General features: G+C 45.9%; 1 long non-coding RNA gene across 2 annotated transcripts in view; it reads left to right on the top strand.

Annotated features, from left to right (window-relative positions):
* Positions 1-464: 464 nt before the first annotated feature.
* LOC137153887 (uncharacterized) overlaps positions 465-19438 on the top strand; it is a 33472-nt gene continuing 14498 nt past the window's right edge. For both annotated transcript variants that reach the window (XR_010919923.1, XR_010919924.1), the window contains exons 1-2: positions 465-565; positions 13846-13907. This is a non-coding gene — a long non-coding RNA (uncharacterized lncRNA). The remainder of the gene's footprint in view (positions 566-13845; positions 13908-19438) is intronic.

Raw genomic sequence — 19438 nt, 5'->3', positions numbered from 1 at the left:
CCATATTCACACCGGTGTCAGGGGGGATCAGAACAGTCTCAGTGAGGGCTAGTGCTCTGGAAATGCCAGGAGAAATCTGAGTCACTAGTTAAACTGTAAACAGCAAATGACTGACAGTGTTGCTGTTTTAGGACCCACTAATGGGCCTAATCCTGCCAGGTGCTGAGACTCTTCTCTGCCCACAGCAGGCATATGGCCACTTACAGGATTGGGCCCTGTGTGAAATGTTTAATCTCTGTATATTCAAAATTATAAGCAGGTGTTTTCACAGTGAAAACCTGCAGCCTTATTCGCCTGTACCATTTCTTTCAAATCCAGTGCAGATGTACCCAGCATCCCTGCTAAATAGACCATCATCAGTGCAGTAGTTAATCATGTTAGCATTTAAAGTGTAGTAACAATACTTAGCCTTCTACATTAACAACCTGTTGAAAGGAAGAAGGGAAGCTCATGGATGGTGCTGCTCTGTCTGCAGATTGCAAAAAAGCACAGCATCTCAGGTTACATTGGGAAGACTATCTCCTCCACCAAAGGAGTGCAAAGTGCATTTGATTTAACAACAACAGTAAGTGAAACTACTTCTTAATTTAAAAATTATGTGGTGATGGGGGGGGAGGGGGGAATCATGAAAAACTAGCAGAGGGATCAATCATACAGGCACCAATAAAGAATGCCTGTATGATTTTTAGATGTCTTTTTTCACCTATATACTTCGTCTGTTACTAATTAATTAATTTGATTAAAGACATACATCTAAAGTATTCATAGGTCAGGGCATTCCTATATCAGAAGTGAAAGGAAGAATGTGTACTTCTTTAAGATCACTAAGCCTATATACTGGCTACAAAACACCACCATTCAAATGTTTTCTCTATCTATGTTAAATGGAAAAAACAAATTATTTAACAGGATCAAATAAAACTGCAGCAAGAAAGTAATATGAATGCTTAGGAGCTCTGTCCAACTTGTGTGCATTTTAGTACCAATTATTCTCTACCAGAGCCAGTATGAATGACGTGATCACTTTGACTGTCCCTGTCTGCCTATTTAAGGCCTAATCCTGTTTCCACTGGAGTCAATGGCATAACTTCCAATGATTTAAGTGGTTCAGAATCATTCCCTTTGTGTCTGGGATGCTGGAGGGACAAAACCAAAACCTTTAATTTCTTGCAATAGAGATTTTTGAAATTCTGATGCAGTCTCATTTTTTTTGACAAGTCTCCTGCAGGGAGGGAGGATGGTGTTTTGGTTAACAACTTGTCTACACGGGGAAATTGACCAGAATATCTACTTTGGAAAAGGCTATTCCACAATAGCTATTCTGGAATAGCTCCCAGTGTGACTTTTTATTATTACTGCTGAGTGCAGTAATTATTCTGGTATAAAGTGCCTTTTATTCCACAAGAGTGTCCACATGGGGAGCGATTCTGGAATTGTGGCCTGCTGGGCATATGTGCCTACCTCCTTGGAGGCTGTAAGTCACAAGGTATGTGACAAAAATAACCCCTGTGCCACTTTTAATTTTCTGCTGCACCCCACTCCTCCGATACCTTGTTGCTTTTTGCTACAAGCTCTTCAGGGACCAGACTTGTTTCTCTACATGCCTGTAAAGCACTAGGTACAGCTTTGATTTAATATACAGAATGAAAAATAACGGTATATCACCGCTTGTGCTCGTCTAATTCCATCCCAAAAGATTTGCAGCCCGTTGTGAAGGGTGGGAAAGAGAAAGGTGGCCCCAAAGCATGGGAGGCAGTGAAAGTGTCGACTCTGGCTCTAGACCAACTGAGATAATTTCTTTTCATAAGGCACTCATGTCCTGCGGTACTTAGAGATAGAAAGAGAAATACTGATTTAATTCTGTGCTTTTATGGTCTAAGCATAAACCTCAGTCGCTCCCTGTGTAGCAGGCACAAGGCGCATTAGTATAACGCGGTGACACATAGAACCAGAAGTTCTTTTCTGAGTCCATTTAACGAAGTTTGGGCTGGGTACTTAGACAAAAAAAAAAAGAGGGAGATGATGATAATGGTAGTGAAAGGGGAAGACCCAAAGATAATGCAGTGAAAGGAGTATATCTCCGTGAAATGGGTATGCTTCAGTGCCAAGGATGATATAGATCTGGTAGGGGAACAATAGGATTTCTGTGTATGTCATATGTTTCCTGTTTCAATAGATACAGCTCAACCAGACTCCAGCAAATCCTTTCCTTGAAGTAACAACACAACTGAAAAAAATCAGTTGTGGCTAATGAACATGGACAATAGAGATCTGTTGGTATTTCTCCCCAATCTCACTGTGTGGAGGGGAGGGCAAGGAAAGGCACTAACCAAAATCTGTTGAGTTTATGCAAGGGTTTCTCTTGTTTGCATCCTAGTCTCGTAGGATGCATTAGTATTTATTACATTGCCCCGAAGAGGGATGAGTGGCTGCCTCATAGTACAAATAACAAGCTATTGGGTTCAACAGTATTAATTTATGTAGTAAGGAAGAAAAACTCCATCCTTTATAGGAATCAGTGGATGAAATTCTATGACTTGTGCTATATCATAGGGGATCGGACTAGACTATCATAATGGTCTCTTCTTGCCTTAAAATCTTGAGTCTATAGCAAGACACATGGTTAAATCCTAGCCTCATTGAACTCAATGGAAAAACTCCCATAGACTTCAATGGGGCCAGGATTTCAGCTGCTGTCTCTGCTGTGAAGAGCTTGCCATCTAAAGTTTAGAAAAGATGCTGCATGTAACAGCAATAGACGATGGGGCAGGAATAGGGCCTGTACAAAAATACAGTACCACCATTACCTAGGTAGATAGTGCGTGCATACGTGTATAAACACACACATACGTATATATTTTTGTGTAAGCCAAAGCAGGGTGCTACAGAGAAATGACTGCTGCGCCAAATTTAACAGAGAACACACCCAATCTTAAAATTCTCTCCATCACCCTACAAACTATCTCTAAGGATTCTCACTCTATAGATGTTTGTTTGTTTATTTACTTTAACTATTGATTTAAGACGTTTTACCATGGCCATGTAAATATCAGAGACAAAACAATAATCGTTACAACAGCAAGCTTTTGTTTAGGGAACCATTATATTGTAACATAGTCATCAGATCTCTGTATTTAACAGGTTTTACCATATTACAGAATAAGCATTTTTTACTCCACCCATGAGCCACAGAGCAGTGATCTTATTACATCAAATGAGATCTCTGATTACGTATATTTAACAAACCAGGCATGTTTATCAAATATTAATATTTTTTTAAATGGACAGGTGTGCTGGTTTTTTGCAGGTGAATATATTTTGTCTAGGATTCTCACTGCATTCGTGGCATTGTTAGTATTCATTTTTGTTAATTTTTAAGTGACAGTGACAAAAACGCCTTGATAAAATATTTTCATGGACTATTTAAGAATTATTGTATTGAAAATAGCAGCTTCTCCCATGGAATGTCAATTTGGGCACATTAACCTTTCCTTGCATTGGATAAGTACATTAGCTGGATATTTGTTAGCAAGATCAACTGTGAAATGCCTGACAATGTTGGCATTTAAGGGACCATAAGCAGTCTTCAATGTTAACAGCCCATTGAGGTAACGAGGGGAGGGAAGGAAAGATAACACTTCTCTAATGCTATTCATTGTGAATGCAGAACCACTGGCCACTTTTGCATTCTCAAGGCTAGCTGCTCAGCCGAATGGGCTAGTGAGATATTTTTCATCATTAAAATGTAGCTGATGTAGAAATCTGCCTGCAGCCCCTCAGACCCTGATCCCCAAAGGCAGTCAGGCAACTGGGAGTTAAGCACCTAGTGACCTGTGGGGGGATCTGGGCCTACATGCTGGGGATTCATGGACTTTCCCATTTCTGCTGGTAGATTTCTAATCTCAGCTCATAAGGGAGGACAGCAAATGCCACACTGAAGTCATTGTTTGTTATTTACTACTGAGATAACCCTCAAAGATTATAACTAGGACTGGGGCCAAAGGGGGTTAGGCTCTTTTCAAATACATAGGAAGAGGCAGACCCTTCCCCACAGGGTTTACCGTCTAAGCAAACAAAAGCCAGAGAAGGGGCGGGCAATTGGGTTGTTTGTACAGTCCATCGTTATATGGCTCTCATGACACTGTGCCTGGAATACTGCATTGATTCCTAGGCACCACGCTACAAGGAAGATATATGCAGGGTGGAGTGGGTTCAAAGAACAGCAGCAAAAATGATGAGGAATTGATTTAGCGTGTTTGACTACGGCCTGGTCTGCGCTACAAAGCTAGGTGGACGTAAGCCGCCTTGCATCAACCTAGTCGTGCAGGTGTCCATGTTTAAATCTGTCTCCTGCCCGTCGAAACTCTGCATTACGCTGGCATAGTAATATCACCTCCCTGAGCAGCCTCCAGCCATGGTCGATGTGTGGAAGTCAGTGCAGCACGAATGTAGAAATTGTCTTACCTATGTCAACACGAGCAGTCCTCCGGCAACTGTCATGCAGTGGCCAACGTGGAGTGCTCGTCACAGTTGTGAACTCGCTGCCGGGGGAGGGGGGGGGATGAGAAGCCACCCCCTCTTTTAAAATCCTGCACATTTTTGAAATGCCTTTTCCTGCTTGTCTGGCTTGGCATGCACACCTAGCAGCTCTCAGTTGTCTTGCGCAACTGCCCAAGATGATCATGCCATCTGCATGCTCCAGATGCGCTCTGGCCCGGCGTAGGCCAGAGATATTGGATCCTCTGGGCATCTGGAGAAAAGAGGCTGTGCAGGCACAATGAAACATGGGCATCTGTGAGCAAATTGCACGGGGGAGGCAGGAGGAAGGGTCCGACAGGGACCAGCAGCAGTGCCACCTGAAAGCCAAAGGAGCTGTGGCCGGCATATCAGGAGGCCTACAGTCAATCTGGTGCCGAGCTGCAGATCTGCCACTTTCACAAAGAGCTGGATGCCGGACTCAGCGGAGTACCCGGGCCCCATTCTGCAGACCACCGTGGATATCTCCGAGCTGCCGAGTCACAGGCCCATAGCATGAGCAGCAAGGCCAAGGGGGAGGTGGAGGAGAATGTGGGTGCCGTGAGCCAGAGCCTTTTTGAGACTCCGCCACAGTCCAGTCAGTCGTCGACGTCAAGCTTGATGCAGGGGAAGGAACCTCGGGATGGGGGGTGCATATGTTTATTTCCCATTGCAACGATGGCGCTCCCAACTTCGCAGGATGAACGAGAGCAATGGGGCAACAAACCTGGATGGCTTCAAGACTGAGCTTGATAAGTTTATGGAGGAGATGGTCTGATGGGCCAGTCCCATTTGGCAATTAACTGGCCATTGACAACTAGCGGTAAATATGCCCAGTGGCCTGTGATGGGATGTTAAATGGGCTGGGTGCTGAGTTACTACAGCGAGTTCTTTCCAGGTGTCTGGCTGGTGGGTTTAGCTCATTGCCATTTTGGAGTCAGGAAGGAATTTTCCCCCAGGGCAGACTGGCAGAGACCCTGGGGTTTTTTCGCCTTCCTCTGCAGCGTGGGGCACGGCTCACTTGCTGCTGGATTCTCTGTACCTTGAAGTCTTTAAACCAGGATTTGAGGACTTCAGAAACTCAGTCAGAGGTTCGGGGTCTATTACAGGTGTGGCTGGGTGAAATTCTGTGGTCTGCGTTGCGGAGGAGGTCAGACTAGATGATCATAATGGTCTCTTCCGACCTTATAGTCTATGACCTATCAACTTTTCATTCATTTACTTGTACTAGAGGAGGTAGCTGCACAACCACAAGGAAAGGTCGTGTTATTACCTGCTTTCTATTCTGCTGTAGAGTTGGGGGGAGGGGGCATTAAGTATATAGGGATATCCCTCCAATCCTCCTGAGACATCTCAATGCAACGTCCATGGAGGTACTCGGCAATCCACTCCTGAAGGTTTCTAGGGATGGCAGCCTGATATCTTCCACCACAGGAATAGAGGCTTGTAGCCAGGCCAGTCAGCTATAACTACAGCAGACATCTTTGCAGTAAACGGACTAGCAGCACATGGGACCGGGTGGCTTCGGAATGCCAGCAGCAGCTGTGCTCTCGGGGCCTTTGTCACCCTCAGGAGGGAGATATCAGCTAAAATCACCACTGCCTGTGGAAAATGGTGCCAGGATTCACGGCCATTGCCCTGCACTTGTAGTTTCATGCAACTGAGCAATTCCCTCTTCGTTTTCCCTCACCCCGGGCAGGCCACACTTGCCATGGCCGGAGCTGTGAGTGGTCCCGTGCAGAAGCCTCAATAAGCCAGGGAAGGGAGTTCTGAGCCTTAACTTTCCCTTTCCGTGGTGAATGTTCTGACAATGGTGCCTCTGTGTTGCATCTGCTATTGCAGCCTCGAGGGGTGTCCCCCCCCCCCCTCCACTCCAGTGGAATGCCTGAGCCAGGTGGAAAGAAGAGGATTCAGGATGACATGTTCAGCGAGAGCAGACAGGAGAAAGTCCCAGCAGAAAAAAGAGAGGGAGCTGCACCAGGACGTAATGGAGCTTCTCCAGCAGCAAACACAGAGGTGGCAGGCTCCTTTGGACCTACGAGTTCAACAATCCCAGGCTTGCCTCCCTTGGCAGTCCATTGAGTACTCCAGAATTACATCTCCCTACACCCCCTTCAACATGCCGCATGGCATCAGGGGCCGCAATCCTACCCCTACCACGCCACCTCGGGGGACGGAAAGCAAAACTCGTTTCACGTACGCTGACCTGTGAGAGCCGCAGTTGATGTATGTGTAGCTAAATCAGGCATGGTTTTTTTTCCTTCTCCTTCTTTAATCTCCGTTCTATACGTTTATTAAGGGTTCAGTGTATTTGCTTGCACAGAATTTTTTTGGTCGTGTGTTTTGTTACTCAGTGAAAGTATTGTTTGGAAAATAAGTCCTCTATATTAATTCCCAACGTATGCTGCAGTAGTGAAAGCACCCACTTTCTTGTTGTACCCAACTCATTGGATCAGTGACAAACACGGAGTAATAATCATAAATATACAGCGAGCCCCACAAAATGAATAGGTGCGTTGTCAGTGTTATATTCCTTGATGTGCACCCAGCACCACACAGTTCCTAAGAGGCCCTCAGACAACAGGGCCAGGCAGAGCATGGTTCACCACAGCTTGCTGTTAAAGTGCTTTTCAAAGCCTTCCTGAGCTGTGTACCTCTGCGTTGAGCTCTTTTGATAGCCCTTTTGTGTGACTGTTCAGACTCCGCAGACAGCCACTCCACCTCCGCCCTCCACCCCTACAGAAACTTTTCCCCCTTTCCCCCTCACCTGTCAGTGCTCGTGTCTCAGGACCAGAAGCGGAACTCCACCATTCGCAGCTGCTCCATGAACACCACTCACAATCTTGAACTGGTTCTCACTGTGTTCCACAGAAATCTGACCACCAGGAAATCGTCATATTCCCCGAGACTCTTCTTACAGCTCTGCAAATACCGGCACAATAGGTAACAGATATTATGCAGGACACAGCAAGCAGCTATAACCATTGGGATATTTTTCTCCCTGAGATCCAATCTTGTGAGTAAATACGGCAAGCACCCCTTCCATCTACCCAAAAGCACATTCAAATATCATTCTATTCCTGCTCAGCTGGTAGCTGAATCTTTCTTTGTTACTGTCAAGGTGGCCAGTGGATAGTTTCTTGAGTAAGGGGTAGACTGGTCCCCCATGATCCCTGTTGGCATTTCATCATCACCAATGGTAATCTGCAGGTCAGGAAAGTTCCTGCTTCTAGCTTTCTGAACAGTCCAGCGTTCTGGAAGATGTGAGCATCATGCACCTTCCCTGTCCAGTCAACACAGGTGTCGGTGAAGCATCCCTGGTGATCCACCAGTGTTTGCATAACCATCAAAAATAGCCCTTTCCGTTGATTCACTTTGTGGCAAGGTGGGTTGGTGCCAAAATAGGGAGATGCATGCTGTCTGTTGCTGCAATTCCATCTAGTATGTCTTGCACATTGCTGAGCATCTGAGTAGCAGGAGACAACTAATGACCCTGCACACTTGCATGGCAATGGTCCCTGTAGTGGATTTTCCAACTCCAAAATGATTTCCCGCTAACCAGTAGCAATTCATTGTTGCTGGCTTCCACAGTACAATTGTCACTTCCTTCACCACTGTCAGTGCAGCGATCCTTCTGGCATCCCTGCAGCTGGAGGGCTGTGGCGAGCTCTGCATGGAGATCCAGGAATGTGGCCTTGTGCATCTGCAATTTCCACAGCCTTTGCTGGTCAGCCGAAGCCTGCATTACAACGTGACCTCACCTGTCAGTGCTCGTTTCTCAGGACCAGAAGCCAGAACTCCACCATTCGCAGCTGCTCCATGAACACCACTCACAATCTTGAACTGGTTCTCACTGTGTTCCACAGAAATCTGACCACCAGGAAATCGTCATATTCCCCGAGACTCTTCTTACAGCTCTGCAAATACCGGCGCGATAGTGCAGAGCTGTGCAGGCTCCATGCTTCTGTCAGAGATGGAGGACAGTGACGAGTCCTGCGTGGGTTTGTGGGATTTACAAAATAGGCCTGAAAATGATGGGCTAGAGATGGCATTATGGGGTGGAGAAAGTTGCAAGGGGTGGGGGGGCGGACTTGACCCTGCAGTCCCAGTCACCTCTGCACGACTTGTTCCTTTCCCACCATGCATTGCCAAAACGTCCCAAAAGACAGTGCACTGGATAATGGTGGGTTGCACCCTGGGATACCTACCCATGGAGCAGCATGCTGTGCATCGAAACAGACGCTCCTGGTGAGTACGGGCCGCACCAATGCCAGAAGCCAAGTATGCGATAACTGTGGCAGCTTTATTCCGCTGTGATGTGCATCAGCAAAAGTTTGTGGTGTAGACAGATCCAAAGTGATAACTAGTGAGGAAAGTGAAAGTCTGCAAAATAGCTGAAGGATGCGCTAAATGAGAGACAAATTGTTTTGGATGATGCATTGGGCAGTAACCAGGAGCAGTGGGATGGAATTGAGAAAGGGAATATCAGGTGAAGATCAGGAAAATAAAAATGAGAAGCCTTAAGCTATTCCAAGGATAATGTCCCCACATTTCAGCTGTTTAAAACAGGACTGGACAAAGCACTGGAATATGTCGGGAATATTCCTATATTGGCAGAGCGATATACTGGCACCTGATGGCTGTTTTCCACATCTAAGGGCTGTGAGTTCAGCTTGGACATTGAATATAGACTGTTCAGTTTCACTTTTGGTTCCAATAAGTTTTTCTTGTTGGTTCTCTTGCCCTGCCTCAGGCCTTGTCTGCACTACAGCTACACAATCATTTGTAAAAGAATTATTTTGCTTTGCTTAAAGCAGAACTGATTAAGAGTTTCTGCATTTTTCAGAGGAACATAGGCATTGCCATACTGGAGTAGATGAACTGTAGTGAATAATAATAATCATCTTGTGTAGTGCTTTCCATCCAGAGATCTCAAAACGCTTTACATAGGAGCTCAGTGTCATTAGCCTAATTTCAGAGGTGGGGAAACTGAGGCACAGAGGGCATGTGTGTCTTGCTCAAGGTCACTCAGCAGCCAGTGGCTGAGCTAGGAATAGAACGCAGGTCTCCTGAGGCCCACCGTGGTGCGCTAGCCACTATGCCACACTGCTCTGGAGAGAAATCAATCCATATAGTAACTAGTTTACTAAGGCCACCTGTATTTTTGCCTTAAAGCCACAATAAGCACAATGCTTGAATGATTAAGCCACAGAATCCTCTGGGCCGATATTCCAGCGGTCCCTGGTGCGTGCACAGTGGGAGATTTTTTATCCCCTTTGGGGACCTGTGGGTAGTGGAGGGACAAGCTGCCATCCTCTCTTCCATTGACGAGCTCTCGGCATTTGAGTTTGCAACTCTGCAGGGGATAGGCTGGTTTGTAACAGAAACTAACTTTTTATTGATTTCGTTTCTAATCCCAAAGGCGCTTCTATTCATGACAGTGCTTGTAATTTAAATACAAAACAAAACAAATCACTGAACTTAAATGTTGGGCTTAAACTCATTGAAAAAAGCCTCTCTTTTTAGCGTATATCCTTGAACAACATGCATTTCATTAAAACAAACGGAACATTTTCCTCTCTCTACCCTTGGCAACAGTGAAATGTAAAAATGAAGTGCTACTCTTCAAACAGAACAAAAGGAGAGACAATGCAATAAAATCACGGTCTGTATTTCATCAGCAAGACCTCTATGTTGTTTCTGCCCATTTGTTGGGAATGTATCTAACTTTTATTGCAGTTCTGTAGCGGAACAACTTGTAACTGGGTTTGTTGCTTCTGTGCTGCATCTGTTTGAATCCACGAGCAGCTGCAAAATTCCAGGAGCTCTGTCTTTTCATGATTCAGTGACCATGTAATTGGCCATGGGATTTATTCAGCCCTTTCATTCTATTTGACCCTACCATACAGCATATTCTTACAGAAGTGCACTGGTTACATTCTATAGATTTATGCTGTGCCTTATGAACAAACCTCCAACCATTCACAATCTGTCTGTCTCGCGTATACAGTTACACACAATATCATAGTAGCAGGTGCCTTTGTGCTTGCATCCAGCATAACTCTTAAGTGTTTAAAATGCACAGTGCGGGCTTAATGCATAAGAGACCTGGCCTTTTTAAATGAAGGGCACTAGATTTGTTTTCCACGTCTGTTCTGGCTAGCGCCTGAAGTCAGCTGATGTCGTACGGCTATTTGTGCAACACTACAGGCCAGTCACCACGTGGGCTAGCAAAAACCAACACAACGAGCCCATACAGAAAGATTTAGCAGCCAAAAGGGCTTTTCAGTGATGTCACAGTATCACTTAGCAACCCTGTCAGGCAGTTTAAAGCGTTAAGGCTCTGTCTCTTGGGCCTTCCACACCCAGTTGCTGGGCGTTCTGGGTGTGGAAGGAATGCTGGGCTGGGCGCTTATCTTGTTATCTTATCTAGTTGTGTTCTGAGTCCTGAGTGGTGATGTGATTGGGAAAGATTGACTGGGAGAGGTCAGCTACTGTGCTGCCGGAAAGCCAGGGTTGTCACTTGCTATGAGGCAAGGGGGGCAGTTGCCCTACCAAATCCTGGTTTGCTCCCCTAACCTGACTTTTCATAGGCCTGTATGCTCCATTCCCCACCCCCACCCAGCCCTGACTTGGCAAGATATAGCTCTGTATAATGCTCTGTATGCTGACACAACTGTTCTTCCTCCCTCACTCCCTGACTTTTTCTGAAACGCTGCCCCTGATGGAAAGTGGCAGGAAGGGAAGCAGAAAACGTGGGACTGATGATTTTAACAGGGTGGTCCAAATTCTACCTTTCGCTTGCATCCGTGCAATCCAGTTGAAGTGATATGCTTCTGGATGCAAAATGTGGCTTCAAATATAGAGACAGGCCAGAACTGGAAACTTGCTGATCTTCTGACCTAGCCACTGGCCAGTTGCAGCCAGCCGTTTAACGCTGGCGTTGGTACTTCCAGCAATACTGGACAAGATTCTGATCTCAGTCGCACTGTTCTGAGTGTGAGGTAACTCCGGTTTTTACAGAGGTGTGACTGAGGTCAGAATGTAGCACAGCATTTTTCCCACCACGCAGACACCGTTTCCCAAGCACCAGTATATGTGTTTTCCATAGTGGAATTGTTGAAAATAGTATCAGGATCATGGCAGCCTCTTACACCAGAGCTGTGCAAACCCACCAACGTCCGCTTTGCGCGTGCAAAGAGATGTTATTGCAAATTGATCCGGGCGGGGGGGGAACAAAAGAGACAATTTCAATAGCAAGAGCAGCATTGAACAAAACTGGCCCCAGCACCCAGGGGTCGGTGCTGGGGCTGGTGTTGTTCAACATCTTTATTAATGATCTGGAGGATGGGGTGGATTGCACCCTCAGCAAGTTTGCAGATGACACTAAACTGGGGGGAGTGGTAGATACGCTGGAGGGTAGGGACAGGATACAGAGTGACCTAGACAAATTAGAGGATTGGGCCAAAAGAAATTTGATGAGGTTCATCAAGGACAAGTGCAGAGTCCTGCACTTAGGACGGAAGAATCCCATGCACAGCTACAGATTGGGGACTGATTGGCTGGGCAGCAGTTCTGCAGAAAAGAACCCGGGGTTACAATGGACAAGAAGCTGGACATGAGTCAACAGTGTGCCCTTGTTGCCAAGAAGGCTAACGGCATATTGGGCTGCATTAGTAGGAGCATTGCCAGCAGATCGAGGGAAGTGATTATTCCCCTCTATTCAGCACTGGTGAGGCCTCATTTGGAGTATTGTGTCCCGTTTTAGGCCCCCCACTACAGAAAGAATGGGGACAAACTGGAAAGAGTCCAGCGGAGGGCAACAAAAATGATGAGGGGGCTGGAGCACAAGACTTATGAGGAGAGGCTGAGGGAACTAGGCTTGTTTAGTTTGCATAAGAGAAAAATGAGGGGGGATTTGATAGCAGCCTTTAACTACCTGAAATGGGGTTTCAGGGAGGATGAAGCTAGGCTGTTCTCAGTGGCGGTAGATGACAGAACAAGGAGCAATGGTCTCAAGTTGCAGTGGGGGAGGTCTAGGTTGGATGTTAGGAAAAACTTCTTCACCAAGACGGTGGTGAAGCACTGCAATGGGTTACCTAAGGAGGTGGTGGAATCTCCATCCTTAGAGGTTTTTAAGGCCCGGCTTGACAAAGCCCTGGCTGGGATGGTTTAGTTGGGGTTGGTCCTGCTTTGAGCAGGGGGGTTGGACTAGATGACCTCCTGAGGTCTCTCCCAACCCTCATCTTCTATGATTCTATGATTTTGTGGGGGGAAATTATGACTTTGGTCCAGGTAGATTTGTGAGGAGAAATTCCACCGTTTCTGCTGCAGAATGATGGTGCTGTGCACCACAAACAAACCTGATCAGTTTTTCTGAACACCAAGTCTGATCCTGCACCTCCAAGCCTGGAAGTTTTGTCACTGACTTCCTTAGGAGCAGGAGCAAGCCCAGTGTGATTTCCACCCCTCCCCCCCAGATCCCACCTGGCTGAAGGAGAAGCATGAATTGTGTCTCTGTGCCAGCTCTATACAAGACTGGTCTACGATCAGTGTTGGCAGCAATTTAACTAAAAAGATCACGTAAAACTGATTTAGTGACACCAGTGCAATCTTCTGAGTGAGCACAGTTAAAAGTGCTTATGCTGGTAAAATCAGTTTTTGGTACCTATGTAGTTAAATTGGTGCCAAAACTCCATGTAGACAAGCCCTGGGGCTATCAATCTGGCACCGACACTAGCACCAAATGCATTCACAAAGAACGTAGTTCTGGTGAAATAAAAACTGGGCAGTGAATTGCAGTTTGGGGGGGGGGGGGGGGGCTGGTTGTTTGCTGCTAATATTGAGACCAGCCCTTATAACAGGACTCTATTTTAACTGGTTCTGTTCTAGCCTAAGTGCTGCAGCCATGAACCAGCTGCCTTTGAATGCTGGCTCACACCATCAGACATTACCTCTGGAACCGAAATGTGCAGCGAACAGATCATAGACCCTCCTGCAAAGCGACAGAGTGCAGTTTTCAAAAGCACCCAGCACTGACCTAACGTTGCCCCTTTTGGGCCATGATGGGAGCTTTACTATTGACTTCAGTGGGAACAGAGTAAGCCCAATGCTGAGTTTAGCTCACCGGCACAGGTCAATTGTATGCACTTCCCCACTATGAGTTGACGGTCCCCCTAACGAAGGCCCTGTCTATGCAGGGGGTTTTGTACCCGTGCGAACTACCAGCGAGTACAGCCCATCTATCTTGGGGGTTTGTAAAAGGGCTTAAACTAACGGGAAGGTTTTTAAAAATAGTAAACACTGTCTTTCTCTAACATTTCTCTTTAGATTCCCCAAAGTCTCCTGGTCAGCTCAGTGACACAGAATGAAGCTGGCCCATAAAGGAAGTTGTAAGTACGGAATTTTTCCCCACACAAAATAGTTTTCAAAGTTTCCAAGTTTAAAAGAGAAAGTTTGTGCACTAATCACGGGCCAAGGATGTGCTAAGTGTAGGTGGCTTTGTAGATGGCTAAGTACCAGTGAGCTAACTCAGGGACATTAGAGTTCTGTCTCATTAGCAGTAAAGTAAAAAACCATTAGGAGACTAGTCGTTATGTACATCCGAAGAAGCATATAAGATAGCATCAGCAGTCATATCAATTCTTTGGACCACTATAATGCATTCCAACTGAAGATCTCCAAGCACTTTGCGGTCGTTAGTGAACTGAACTTCATGTGCTCGGATACTACGGTGATGGGAGGTCAGATTAGATAGACAGATTGTGCAACATCACTGCGAGGTACTGTAGATAAGTGTTATGATGCTCCTTTTACACACAAGAAAACTGAGACTCATAGAGGCTAAGGCCAAGATGGTCGAGCTTGGATGTATAAAGATAGGGCTTTTTATGCGCACAAGTCGCACCAATTTTAGCGAAATCAGTTTTATATCACACTTTAGTTGAACCAGTGCAGTTGTGTGTGTGTGTGTGTGTGGAGCAGGTGTTAGCCAAGGAAGCTTGTTTTTTGAGATGTGCAGAGCACACACAACTTCTCTCGCCTTCAGTGGCTGCTGAGCGTTCTCTGCACTTGTGAAGATTAGGCCACCGATTTAGGTGCCTGATTGTGGATTTGGGTGCCTAAGTTTACTCACGCAAGGTTTAAAATGTTGATATAAATGACTTGATCAAGGCTGAGCAGAAAGTCTGTGGCGAAGCTAGGAATAGAACCCAGCTCCCCTGTTCTGGAGCAACTAGGCCTCGCTTCCTCCTCTCCCTTCCCCCAAGATGCAGCATTCCGAAGGAAGAGGAATTTTAAAGTTATAGGAAATCCCCTGGACCTCTGGCCATCCACATGGATGGCCAGGTTCTCTGTGCTCTCCCTCAGGCCTCCCTTCCCCAGTAGTAGCAAATCCAGGCTCTCATAGGTTTCACACCTGCTCCTGCACCTCACCCATCCCTTCCATGGCATAAGGAAGATGCAACCTCTGCATCTTTTCCATGACTAGCCATTGACCAACGCGTCTGTCATCTTGCAGGATTTGGCTATGGAGCAGAATTTGGTTGAACTCTCCCAGGAATTTCCTTGCAAATTCATTGGGGGATGATAAGTCATCCACCCCTGTTCCTCTCTGCTTAACCATCCTTCCATAAACCCACAGAGCCCCTAGGGCCAAAGGGGCTCCTTGTAGCATGAGGGAAGGAGAGAGAAGTTATGTCAGGTTGGTTCCCCTTTCCCCAACATCGGGCTGGGTTTTTGTCATATTTTGCCAGACAGGATGGACTAATGGCTCATAGCCAAATCCTGCAAGATGATAGACACGCTGTCAGTCAGTGTTTAGTCACGGAAACGATGCGGAGCTTGGTCAGTGAATCCTTCATCCCACCTCCATACAGAAGCAGCTCGGGCAAAGCTGCCGAAGCAGAACACCAAGGATGTGAGCTGGGGCATTGTGCGTCTTCAACCCAGACGCTGGATCGAGTTTGCTAAATCGCCCCATAGACCCTGGGATTGCGTTTGAACCCATGCAGGTAGCCCTTGCACCAGTAAAGAGTCCCATTAACTTCAGTGTCTGTGCCGAAGAAGGATGGGAGACCTCAATTCTCTCCGTTGCTGCAGACTTCTGGGTGGCCATAGGCCAGGCACGTAAGATATTTAGGCAAGAAGCAGGGCAGAAGGGTCTAGGCCCAGATCCCCATAAGTAGTTAGGCCGCTAGGAGCTTTAGAAACCCTCCCCCCAGGTGCATATCTGCATCTTTAGGTACTTAAGCACTTTTAAAATTTGTCCCTTCACGTCTCTGTGCCTCAGTTTCCCATCTGTAAAATGGGGGCGATAACACGGCCCTGCCCCACAGGGGGCTTGTGGGGATAAATACATTAAAGATTTAGATGTACGTGGATTCCCTGATAATGGAGACCATGTAGGTACTTAAGAGAGACCTATCCGATTGCAGGATCAGGGCCTGTAGTTCGTTACACAACAAGCTACCACCTGGTTAACTCAAATGTAATTAAACACCAATCACACACACCCCATATTCCCAAGTGTTAGGGAAGGTATTGAGGAAGGATGCCGTTAGCTAAGTCAAACCCATTCTGCTTACAAAAACCTTTACATTCAGCCTCAGCTGCCTTCCCCCCCCCCCTAGTCTTTTGATCTGCTTCGAGCAATGACACCCCCATGAAAAGTGAGTTTGAAATCCTATAATGCAGACGTACCTGTCCATAATGAATAACACAAATGCATTATTATGCTGTGACAGTTTAAATGATGAATAATTGCAATTAATTTTACAAATATTAATTGTATGCAATGGCTCTTTGTGATGCGGAGTAATAAATCAAATTTAAAAGCCTTACCCGTATGCAATGAGCTCAGCTTTTGTCAGATGAGGTAAACACTTGGGGCCTGATCCTGCCCTCGGATATGCATGCATCCTTCCTGGGACTTCAGCAGGATTTGCAAAAGTATATCAGGGCACATCTACACATACAGCGCTGCAGCTGCACCACTGCAGAGTGTCTGGTGACGATGCTTTACGCCGACGGGAGAGAGCTATCCCATCGACGTAATAAAACCACCTCCGTGAGCTGGACTGATCACTAGCATACCGGCAGCATTGCTGTGCTGTGTTACTGGGTAATAATAGCTAACATTTACTTAACACTTTTCAGTGGCGTTTCCCCTACACAGAGAGATAAAATGACTTGCCTAGGGTCACCCAGCAGGCCAACAGCAGATCTTGCAACAGAACTTAGGTCTCCTAGTTCTATGGCCTAGTCACTGGGCCGCACTGCCCTTTTCAAGTCAATGTAATGACCATGGATGGTGCTGGGCTGGTAGCTGTGGAAACAAATCCTCAGCTTTATCAGATGACAGGTGCAACACTAATACTGGCTACTTGCCTGGGCTACTCGGTCCTTGGCCTATCTAATGCAAATGACAGATCTCTGAGAGGTGGATACTCATCTACTAAGGCCTCGTCTACACACAGAGTTGTACCACTTTAGCTATACCGGTATATTTCAAGCAGTGCAACCTTCTAGCGTGGACACAGTTATATTGGTGTAAACATGCGTATACCAGTGAAGTAAGCTATCCTGCTGTGAGGCACCTTTATACTTGTATAACTGCTGTACCAATGTAACTCTTCTGGTAAAACAGCCACGCCCCTAACTGAAATGTGGATGGAGACTACTATACTCATTTCAAATCAGTTAACAAAGAACCATCAGGTGGCAGCATGTTTCAGTCACTACCAACCTGGGGGCGTATTTGAACCTGTGACCTGGAGATGAAAAAGTGCTATCAACCTGTTACTAGGCCCCAAAAACCATCTTGTCTCCTAGGCTCAAGATTATGGGTGACTGACTTGATCTTAACAATTAGAACCCCTCGAAGGGTGGAAATAGATACACAACAGACTGGCTGCTGGGAGGGGGCTAAATTCCTTCTCTCCTTACATCCATGGGTGGGGTAGGAAGTAACCTATGTGATTTCTCCTACCCTGAGGATTAGGAGACAACATCCATTTAACTCCTCTGATCCAACCTCCTCCCTATTCCTGGGAGGGAGGCATTTCTCTTCCTATCCCCAGGCAGTGGTTGGTATTAATAATACCATCTGTTATATGAGAGAGACGAGGTGAGTGAGGGAAACTTTTATTGGATCAGCTTCTGTTGATAAAAGAGACAACCTTGCAAACTATACACAGAGCTCTTCATCAGGTACCATTTGGAAAAGGTACTCACAACATCCCAGGCTTGAAGAAGAGCCTTGAATAGCTCAAAATCTTGTCTCTCTCCCCAACAGAAGTTGGTCCAATTAAAGATATCATCTCCCCCACCTTGTCTCTCTGATAACCTGGGACCAGCACAGCTAAAAGAACACTGCAAATGGCTTTTACATGGTGCTTTTCATCCATAGATCTCCAAGCGCTTTACAAACAGAGGCCAGCATCATTATCTGTCAGATGGGGAAACTGAGGCAAGGGGCAGTGATCTGCCCAAGGTCACCCAGCAGGCCTGTGGCAGATCCAGGAATAGAACCCAGCTCATCTGAGTCCCGATATCATGGAACAAATTCGCAGGTGTGATTAGTTTGTGGATACTGCCTTTGCCTACGTCTCATCATGGGGCTGTTGCTATCTCTTTAAAAAAGCATAAGAGGTTGCAAATACCTCCACAAAAGGTCCTACAGCTGCCACAGACTTTGACTTTATCTACACTGGGCAAAGGCCAGATCCACAAAGGTATTTAGGCTCCTAACTTTGACTAAACCTAAATACCTTGAAATCTGAATGATAAAATTACACGAGTGCATCTAATCCAGTTAGAAATGGCTTCAACCAGCCGTTGTGTGAGTAATCTCTTCACAGAGATTCAGCTGTCCAGTCAGGGCCTAAATGTGAGCTGTCACAATTGTATGCATCTATATGATTCATATAAAAGGTGTAAACACTTGAGGAGGAAAAGGAAGGATTTAACATGGTACAAAGGAGGACATCGGTTAAATATCAGGAAAACTTCTGTGCTCATGGGCCCATCCACACGGATCCAGTTGCAAAATCAAAGTCTACACTGAGCAGGAGAAGAGATGGAAACCCCATCCTTGCAGACTTTTTTAAACCATTGGTTCTCCGTCAGGGGTACATGTACCCCTGGGAATACACAGAGGTCTTCCAGAGGGTACATCAACTCATCTAGATATTTGCCTAGTTTTACAACAGGCTACATGAAAAGCACTAGTGAAGTCAGTACAAACTAAAATTTCGTATAGACAGTGACTTGTTTATAACTGCTCTATATGCTATATCAGTGTTTCTCAACCTGGGGTGGAGAGGGGGGATATTTATTTTGTAATTATATGGTAATAATGAGAAAGTGAGCCATTTTTCAGTAATAGTGTGCTGTGACACTTTTGTATTTGTATGGCTGATTTTGTAAGCAAGTCATTTTTAAGTGAGGTGAAACTTGGGGAACGCAAGACAAATCAGCCGCCTGAAAGGGTCTGGAAAGGTTGAGAACCCCTGCTTTAAACTAGACAGACAGTGAAAAGGATTGGCAAATACACTGTGCACAATGAATATGAAATAGTCAGTGGCCTAATAGTGATAGGAAAAACCTTAGTCCTGTGATTCACACAGTAAACATTCAAGGATCAATCAAGTAACAGACAGCCTAAATCTGGAAAAACTGGGAGGGAAACCCAGAAACCTGAGTCAGACCCTCAGCAGGCATAAGCCATCATAACTCATTGACTTCAGTTCACAGCCGTTGAGGATCTAGCCCATTGTTTTTAGCAAGTACTTTGCCCCTATGTGGGTGTGCTTGCTGCTTAGACAGCTTAATAACATTAGCACTTTTAGCTCCCAATTAGATTTTGAATTTAACTCTTCATTAAGCTGATGGGCAGTGATAGGGACACATTTCATTGTAAGGA

This window comes from Emydura macquarii, unplaced genomic scaffold (genome assembly GCF_026122565.2).
Source record: "Emydura macquarii macquarii isolate MOO-44397 ecotype Brisbane River unplaced genomic scaffold, CSIRO-AGI_Emac_v2 contig_1253, whole genome shotgun sequence".
NCBI classification, from domain to species: Eukaryota; Metazoa; Chordata; order Testudines; family Chelidae; genus Emydura; species Emydura macquarii.
This window is presented reverse-complemented; position numbering and strand designations above follow the sequence as displayed.